The sequence below is a fragment of the Leptonychotes weddellii genome, unplaced genomic scaffold, assembly GCF_054177405.1.
Source record: "Leptonychotes weddellii isolate Sample4059 unplaced genomic scaffold, ASM5417740v2 HiC_scaffold_8489, whole genome shotgun sequence".
NCBI lineage: Eukaryota > Metazoa > Chordata > Mammalia > Carnivora > Phocidae > Leptonychotes > Leptonychotes weddellii.
The window spans coordinates 1-8,698 of record NW_028055817.1 but is presented as its reverse complement, the minus strand read 5'-3'; the positions used below and the strand labels follow the sequence as shown (position 1 = coordinate 8,698).

Below are 8,698 nucleotides of genomic sequence, written 5' to 3'. Positions count from 1 at the left end.
AGTTTGTTTCCTGCGATTAAGAATTCCTCATATCAGTGATACACCACATGTTCTTTATCCATTCATCTGTTGATGGACATCTTGGCTCTTTCCACAGTTTGGCTATGTACCACTGCTTGTTAAACTGGCTTCACCAATGGTTTCTTTGCCACGTCCCTGGATGCAGTCTTGGGTTCTTGGTGTTTTTCTAGCCATTCCCTTAAAAAAAAAAATCAACCTGACAGATTGAGGTGAAATTCACCTACGCTAAAATGCATTTGGTCTAAGCGTATACATTTTGGTGAGTTTTGACAAATTTCTATGCCTACGTAACCATGACCATGGTTGAGATGAAGACTATTTTTGTCACCTCAAAGAGTTCCCTTGTTCTCCTTCCCATGCTTATGCCCCCTCCCCCTTTTAAGGTAACCCCCACATGGATTCTCTTTTGTGGGGCTGGTACCCCCAAAGCAACCCCATCTCTTAGCATTCCTGTAATAGTGCAGCAGGTGCCAACTTTGATTTTTAGATTCTTCAGGTGTGAATCAGATTCAGACTCTATGTCCTAAGTGGTCCTCTTGAAATGCCTCTTACTTGGTTTGAGGTGAGCCGGAATCATCTTCCTCTTTTCCTTCTGGGGCGGGGAATGTGCTGTGATCAAGCCACACACACTGAGCACCTTGCCGTCCATCAAGGGCCTTCTCTATTTCCAGCATGAATTTTTAGCCATCCTTCATGGAATGTCAGGGTATGGAGCATGTAGGGTGTTATTTTGGGTCACTGTGGCATGAGCTAACACCTCTTGTCAACAGTAAGAGTCTTATTTGATATCCCATTATATCAACAAGCAAAGAAATGCCACCTGTAAACCCACCATGCCCAATGTTAACTGTTAGTCCTTCTAATATTGTTCCACACACATAGATAGAGATTTATATTTTTAAAGAATGGCATTACACACATGCTGTTTATATAGTCTGTCTGACTTCTCATTTCATGATATATCAAAAACATTGTGAAAAAATTCTGCAACATAAGTTTTCATGCTATATGGATTACTTATTTAAGTGTACCATAATTCACTCAACTTTTTCTTTACTTTTGGACACTTAGACTGTTGTCAGTTTTTTAAGGATAGTCATAAATATTGATGAAAATTAATATCCTCACATATACACTTTTGGGTGCATTATTTCCTTATGTTAAATTTCTTTTTTTTTTTTTTTTGAAGACTTTATTTATTTATTTGACAGAGAGAGAGATAGCGAGAGCAGGAACACAAGCAGGGGGAGTGGGAGAGGGAGAAGCAGGCCTCCCGCTGAGCAGGGAGCCCGATGTGGGGCTCAATCTCAGGACCCTGGGATCATGAGCTGAGCTGAAGGCAGACGCTTAACGACTGAGCCACCCAGGCGCCCCCCCTTATGTTAAATTTCTATATCGCTTGCTTTGGCAGCACATACACTAACATTGGAATGATGCAGAGAAGATGAGCATGGTCTTGGGCAAGGATGTCACACAAATTCACGAAGCACTCCTTATTTTTCGTCCTAGAGATGTAAAGTAGAGCTTCGTGACTATAGTTAATGATACTGCATTGTATGTTTTGGAAAGTTATTAAGAGAGTAGAACATAACAGTTTGCATCCGAAGAAAAAAATAATTGTAACTATGTATGGTGATGGATGTTAACGAAATTTATTGTGACAATCAATTCGCAATGTAGACATGTATCAAATTATTATGTTGTGCACCTACCTGAAAATAATGCAATGTTATATGCCAATTATATCTCAGTAAAAATTTCCATAAATGGAATTTCTGGGTTATATACATTTGATAGGGTCTTGGTGTATGTTGTCTTCTAGCATGGTTCTACCAACTCAACATTCCTGCCTGCAGGATTTGAGAGTAACCTTTTAAAAACAGGCTCACCAGAAAATTATCATTCTCTTCAGTCTTTGCTATTCTGATGAAGGGTTATTAGTATGTTGCTGTTTTCGTTAGTACTCCTTTGATTACTCCTGAGGTTGGATATTTTCTCACATGCTTATCAGGCCAGTGAGACACATTTCTTATGAGCCCAAAATACCCATATCCTTCACCCATTCCCCGCTCCTGCCCCCCCTCCCTGCTGATTGGCAGAGGACTTAGTGTATGCTCTGGATTTATAGAAACTAAGCAGAAAAATAAGGAACAATTAAGAAACGTTTTAAATAAGCTTTCCTCTGATGTTTACACTTTATATAATAAACCAGGATTCAGTGATGGGGGTTTCCCCTTTCACAAAATGAATGATCGCTTACAGTCTCTCTAGGCTGATTCATCATTGTCACCATTGTATGGTTCTACTTTCTTTTCCCAGGGTCTCAGTGCCCGAATCCTGGGCCAAATTTACAGATGACAATATTCTCAGTTCCCAAAGTGAACGAGCAGCCTCTGCCAAGCTAAGAGACGACATTCAAAACCTCTTGGTTGTGACTGCCAATGAGATGTGGAATCAATTCAACAAAGTGAACTTGTCTTTCACCAATCGCATTGCTGAGACTGCAGATGCTAAAAATAAGATTCAGATTCACTTAGCGAAGGTAAATCAAGTGCCAGTGGTACCCCTTAGCCAACCTGGATAGATAGAGCAGGGGGCTCTGGGACCACAAATCTCTCACCACTCCTGGAGAGACACCATAAGACGCATGAACTCCTGGCCATATAGACAAAGAAAAATTAAAAACAGTACAAAGCACACCATTTATTTTATCCAGGTAGGCAGGTGTCAAAATGAAATTGGAATCCACTGGTTTTTGGAATACAAAGAATGCACTATGCACTGAAAGGTTCCTAGTATTTAATAGAAACAAAAATATTATGATTAAAGTTTAATGAATCACTGCATGTAACTAGGAAGTGAATTTATTATTAGAACATATGGTAGGAATGTTTTCTGTTAAATTACTTCAGGACCTTTCTCTGGAATACAAAACCAAATACAGGAAACTATTAGGTAGTTCAAAGTGTTTCTGATATTGAACTTTTTAAAGTGCTCTAAGCATAAGCATTTTACAATGACAATAAAATGAAGGATTTAAGCAGAATTTGAGTGTTTCAAGATAAACAAGGAGCTCTTTCTTTATTTAGCATTGGTCTTGGAGCTCTTATTATTTCTGTGGATTATGCTGCCTATAGGTTTTCATTTCTTATTTTAAGAACCTGACACAGTCGGCCATGTGTGCTGGAAGGCAGTATTATCCAATTGAGGGCGCCATGTTTTCTCAGACTGCAGCAATTTAACTTCCTTTTTCATGGTGTCTTCTTTGAGCAACAAGTACTTATTGGACGACAGAGAGAAGAGCAGAGAGAAGTATAATATGCAGTTTTGGTCCCAGGAAGCTTATATTTGTGAAGATGTGCATACGTAGGAGAAGCTCATGAACAATTAGTAACTACAATAGAAAATTACAGATTGCGGTTGCCAGATAACAGATGCAGAAAGTGTTGTTGGGGTTTGGAGAAAGAGGTGAACATTCGGGGCGGGGGGACGAGATCTCGAACGAAGCCTCAGGAGGTAGCCAGTCAGAGGTTGAGTTTGGATCTGTAAATGGAGGGCATGTGTCCTGGGAGAGAAGCTTGCAAAGGCAGCCTGGAGCCAAGCTGTAGAGGACATTGATGGGAAGGTATCCACTGGGCAGTATGAAGCTATTCTAAAGGCTTCTAGAAGGCTGCCCTGATGGAGTCCCTTTGTTCAACAAATTTTTATTTACTTCTGCATTAGTTACCTGGGGCTATCCCAACAAAGCACTATAGACTGGGTGGCATAAACAACAAAAGTCATTTTTTTTTCCCCCCACAATTCTGGAAGCTAGAAGTCCAAGATCAAGGTGTCATCAGGGTTGGTCTCTTCTGAGGTCTATCTCCTTGGCTTGAGATGACCATCTCCTTTTGTCTTCACTTGCTCTTCCCTCCATGCATGCCTGCATCCTAATCTCCCCTTCTTATAAGGACACCAGTCCTATTGCACTAGGACGTACCCTAATGATCTCATTTTAGCATAATTACCTCTCTCAAAGGCTCCATCTCCAAATACAATCATATTCTAAGATACTGGGGCGGGGGGTTAGGACTTCAACACAGGAACTTTCCTGGGGGTGGGGAGGGGATAGCATTCAGGCCAGCACAGCTACATTGGAGGTACTGTGCTGGGTGCTTTGGGGTATGCACACATGAACAACACACTGGCCCTGCCATCTTGTATCTTAGAGCGAGACAAGACATGAAAGTAGAAAGGACCAGAAAGGTGCAGAAAGAACTCCTAGGAGCTGCAGATAAAACGTTAAGTTTAGCAGAAGAGTTATTTCCACTGGGGAGAGACAGGAATGGCTTCGGGAGCAGGGAGCCCCTGAGGGTGGCTTCGGGGATAGGAACAGTGCAATGATCTTCCACAGGTTGTTGAAGGCTTGGGAGGGAGGTCAAAGCTCAAGTGACAGATTTCAGGGCTCCTGGATTATGCAAGTGCTAAATCCATGAGGTTACAGGAGAGCTCTGCAGGAGAGAAAGGACGGAGCAGAGAAGTGGCTCAAGACAGAGGCTTGTACTGGGAAGTGGTGAGGAGCAGCTACAGAGAGAGGCAAGGAATTAGGACAGCAGCTGGCCGGAGAAGACAAACAGGGCAAGGGTTTCAAAGAGAGGGAGACATCGGGGAGGGTTATTGTCGCCTTTGAGAGTACAGTTTCACGAGGGCCACTGGGTCCAGAAATATAGGGGCCACCTCCAGATGAGCTGGTCAGAGTGCAGGGAGTGAGCAGGACCATTGTGGAATGCACGGAGCAGGGACCGTGGGGGGAGGGTTGGAGGGTACCAACTGGAGAATGCCCAGGTGGGACTGAATGAGAGCGTGGTGGTCAAGACATGAAGTTTTACAAGAATTTGGGTGACACTGGGGTGTGTCTCCAGGCCACAGGAAGGTGGCTGAGGAAGGGGGGAGTGGTGGACAGATGTGGAGAATTGCAAGTGCAGAGGTCAAAGTCATAGAAGAGAGAAGAATTGTCAGAGCATAGGAGAGGAGACCAGGGAGGAATCTGGGTTTATGTAGTTTGGAGGATCTTCCTTTAAGAAAAAAAGAATATAAAATCAGGACTCCCCAACACTGCCAGCGCTCCTCCCTTGCAAGGGAGACACTCAGAAACTTGAATTGGTTTGCTTCTTACTAGCAGGAAAACATCTCTATGACACTAGTAAGAAGATAAAGAGGCAGGACATACTGATGTGAGGAGGGATGTAAGGGCCATTGAAACCTCTTGGCCTCACTTTTTTTCAGAGTTACACACACATGTGTGCTGGTAATTATTTAACAATCGGTGGGGGCTGTGTGTGGGAAGGAGGCTCCGATTTGTCGTATTTGCTCATTTCTGTGGTGTAAATACTCTCCGCCTGGCAGATTTCACCTGGAGTTGGGAAGAGACACACACAGTCAGCTCTCCAGAGATTCCCGGGGACGGGGCTGGGGTGGGGGGAGAAAGGCCCTCAGAGAAACCACCTCCCCATGGGAGAGGGCAAGGTGGGCCTCAGGCCTTAAATGCAAGAGGCCTCAAACATTTGCTTCTCTTCACACAGACGCTGCAGGAGATCTTCCAGACTGAAATGACCATAGAATCCATCAAGAAGGCCATCAAGGACAAGTCTGCCTTCCTGAAGGTGGCTCAGACCAGACTGGACGAGCGCACCAGGAGACCCAACATAGAGCTCTGTCGGGACATGGCTCAGCTACGGTGAGACGGAAGTGGGCCCTGAGCAGGAGGGGCAAGCTCGGGGTGCTCCTTGGGGCAACCCACCAGCCCCATGGCGGCTCCATGCTCTTTATGAAGGCGCTTCCTTCTGCTTTCGCACTGGTCATATGGAAGAGCACAGTAAGAGTCATTGTGTTGGAGCCTTCTTCGGAAGTGTTAATAATTATTAATAATGGGTGTAGAATTTCGGTTGGGGAGGATGAATAAGTTCTGGAGATGGATGGTAGTGATAGATGCACCACAGTTTGAAAGTACTTAATGCCACCAAACTGTACACTGAAAAACAGTTGAGATGGTAAGTTTTTTGTGTTATGTACATTTTACCACAATTTAAAAAAAAGGGAAATAGGTATTAAGAAGGGCACGTACTGCATGGAGCACTGGGTGTTATACGAAAACAATGGATCGTGGATCACCACATCAAAAACCAATGATGTATTGTATGGTGACTAACATAACATAATAAAATTTAAAAAATAAAAATAAATAAAAATAAAAAAGGGAAATGATATCAACACCATATACAAAAAAAAAAAAGTGATAATAAATGTGAAGCCTCATTCAGTGGGGCCAATGTGGCCTCTGGGTTCCTCTGCGCTTCCCTGGGGTCTGGAGTTTCCAGAATATCTCTCTTATAAGCAGCAGAGTGCATTACTTGCTGTGCGGTTTTCAGTGCCTGGGACTCATCAGAAAAGGGACTTGTGGTACCAGCTCCACTGACCCCTCTCTATTTGCTCTCACCCATTTGTTCTCATTGGCCTTTTTTGGCATTTATATCTACTCTCCCCATTAAGACCATCCTCATGGTCCCCTAGAACCCCTTCAGGGTCACTTCAGTTTGTTCTGTTCTCACTGGAAATCGAAAACAGCTGGACTTCATCAAGCACATCCCCCCATAGACATGGCCACAAGACTCTCATGCCGCCATTTATCCACCCAACACTAGGCGTCTTTTATCATGATGATGATTTTAACTTTGAACATTCCTTTTAGGATGGGCTCCTCAGGAATTGGGTAAAACTCCCCCCCCCACCCCCACCCCGCCGACATTCTGGCTTCATTTCCAATTTCCCAATATCTGTCAGCTTGTCTTTTCTTTCTGGATTTCTCCATGGCTTTTCTCAGGTCCTGAAATGCTCTGTGCAGAAGCAAATCAAATTTATAGCAACTGGAGGAACAAAGGTGCCTCACTTGAACTCCAAATTCTTTCTGGTGCCGTGGGGAAATGCCACTAGTCTCGTCTCCTACCTGGTTCCATGATGGGATTCCCTCATCATCACAAAGGATTGATCCTAGGGATAAATCAGCTTTGAGCCCTGCCAAGGAAGCAAGTGTGGATTTCTTGGAGGGTAAGGGAGATCCTTGTTGCGCCAACAACAATGAAGACAAGAAAGATGGTGAAGTGGCAGGAGTAGAGTAGGCTGCCATATATGTATCTCATTCTGTGCTGAGCTCCATCCTCAGCTCCTTACACTACCTCATTCATCGTCTGCATTTCAAAAATAAGGAAACTGAGGCAGAAGCATGTTGCATGACATGGTAAGTAGAGGCATGGTTTGAATTCTTGCCTGCCCCACTGCAGAGCCCTATCCAACCAAACCAACCGTTTGCTTCTGCTTCCCCCATCTTTCACACGTATGGTGCTTTTATCATCCTCCTATCGTGCTCCCGATCCCATCCAACCTCCTCAGTGCCCTTATGGAGCGAGTCAGCAAAGCGGATACTGTATCCCCATCTCTCTCTCATAGAGGATGAAACTGAGGGTCACAGAGGAGATCTTTACAGCAAAACGCCCTACCCATACAGCATGCATGTTGTCTGTGTTGGATGCTAAGAAGCATGCTCTGGCATATATGCCAATGAATTAGCTGCATTTCTCCTTGTAGAGCTGTTGTCTGGGCCATAGCCATATAGGTGTGCACCCATGCTGGCTAGACATTTCCCCAAGTGGGTTCCAGAGAACCCCTCTTCCTACACAGCCCGTTCATTATTTAGGATTAGCTGTCCTCCACTCCAGAGGCCCGTCTGCGGTGTCCACGTGCTTCCGAAGAGTGTGGCAGTGAGTACAAGGCCATCTGGCCAGTTAGGATTAGATCACGAATTGTGGCTTTCTGCAAATCATATTAGGGGAAGTTGAGCGAAGTTTTATTCTCTGAGTTTCTGCAGAGTCACCAGAAGTAGAGACAGGGATCCATCAGTTGTTCAGACTGGCATTGGACAAACCTGGGGCTGTTTTTTTAAAAGGGTTTTGAGTAGGGGCTCCTGGGTGGCTCAGTTATTCAGCGTCTGCCTTCGGCTCAGGTCCTGGGATCGAGCCCCGCATCGGGCTCCCTGCTCAGTGGGAAGCCTGCTTCTCCCTCTCCCACTCCCCCTGCTTGTGTTCCCTCTCTCGCTGTGTCTCTCTCTGTCAAATAAATAAATAAAATCCTTAAAAAAAATAAAAGGGTTTTGAGTAGTGGTCTAATTTGTTGTTGGAGTTCTCAGACAATAGGCATTGAAGGCTGCTCCACAGAAGCCGAATTATTTTTACTTTTTCCCCCCTTCACAGCTACACGAATTTACTTTCCCTTTGCTTCCTATGGAATCCATACTATGCCCATTTCCTCTGCCCCTTTATTGACTTTAGGACAAAACCTACTTTTGTTTCCGTAAGGATTTCTTGTTCAAGTATTGTTGCCAAAAAGACCACGGGCTCAGGGGAGCGAGGACAGAGAAAAACGGCAGTTTTCATTTCGAGACTTTTATTTTCATTTACAGTGTTCTGAACGGGTCCTTTCAAAAGCAATTCTTTTTTTTTTTTTTTAATTTTTTCCAGCTTTTTTTTTTTTATTCTTATGTTAATCCCCATACATTACATCAGTTTCAGATGAAGTGTTCCATGATTCATTGTTTGTGCATAACACCCAGTGCTCCATGCAGAACGTGCCCTCCTCAATACCTACC

At 44.1% G+C, this 8,698-nt stretch overlaps 1 non-coding gene across 1 annotated transcript; it reads left to right on the top strand.

Annotated features, from left to right (window-relative positions):
- The first annotated feature begins 1,420 nt into the window (after positions 1 to 1,420).
- Positions 1,421 to 1,522, top strand: LOC115943670 (U6 spliceosomal RNA). Its single transcript, XR_004078254.1, has one exon. It is a non-coding gene; the product is annotated as a U6 spliceosomal RNA (small nuclear RNA).
- The last annotated feature ends 7,176 nt before the right edge of the window (positions 1,523 to 8,698 follow it).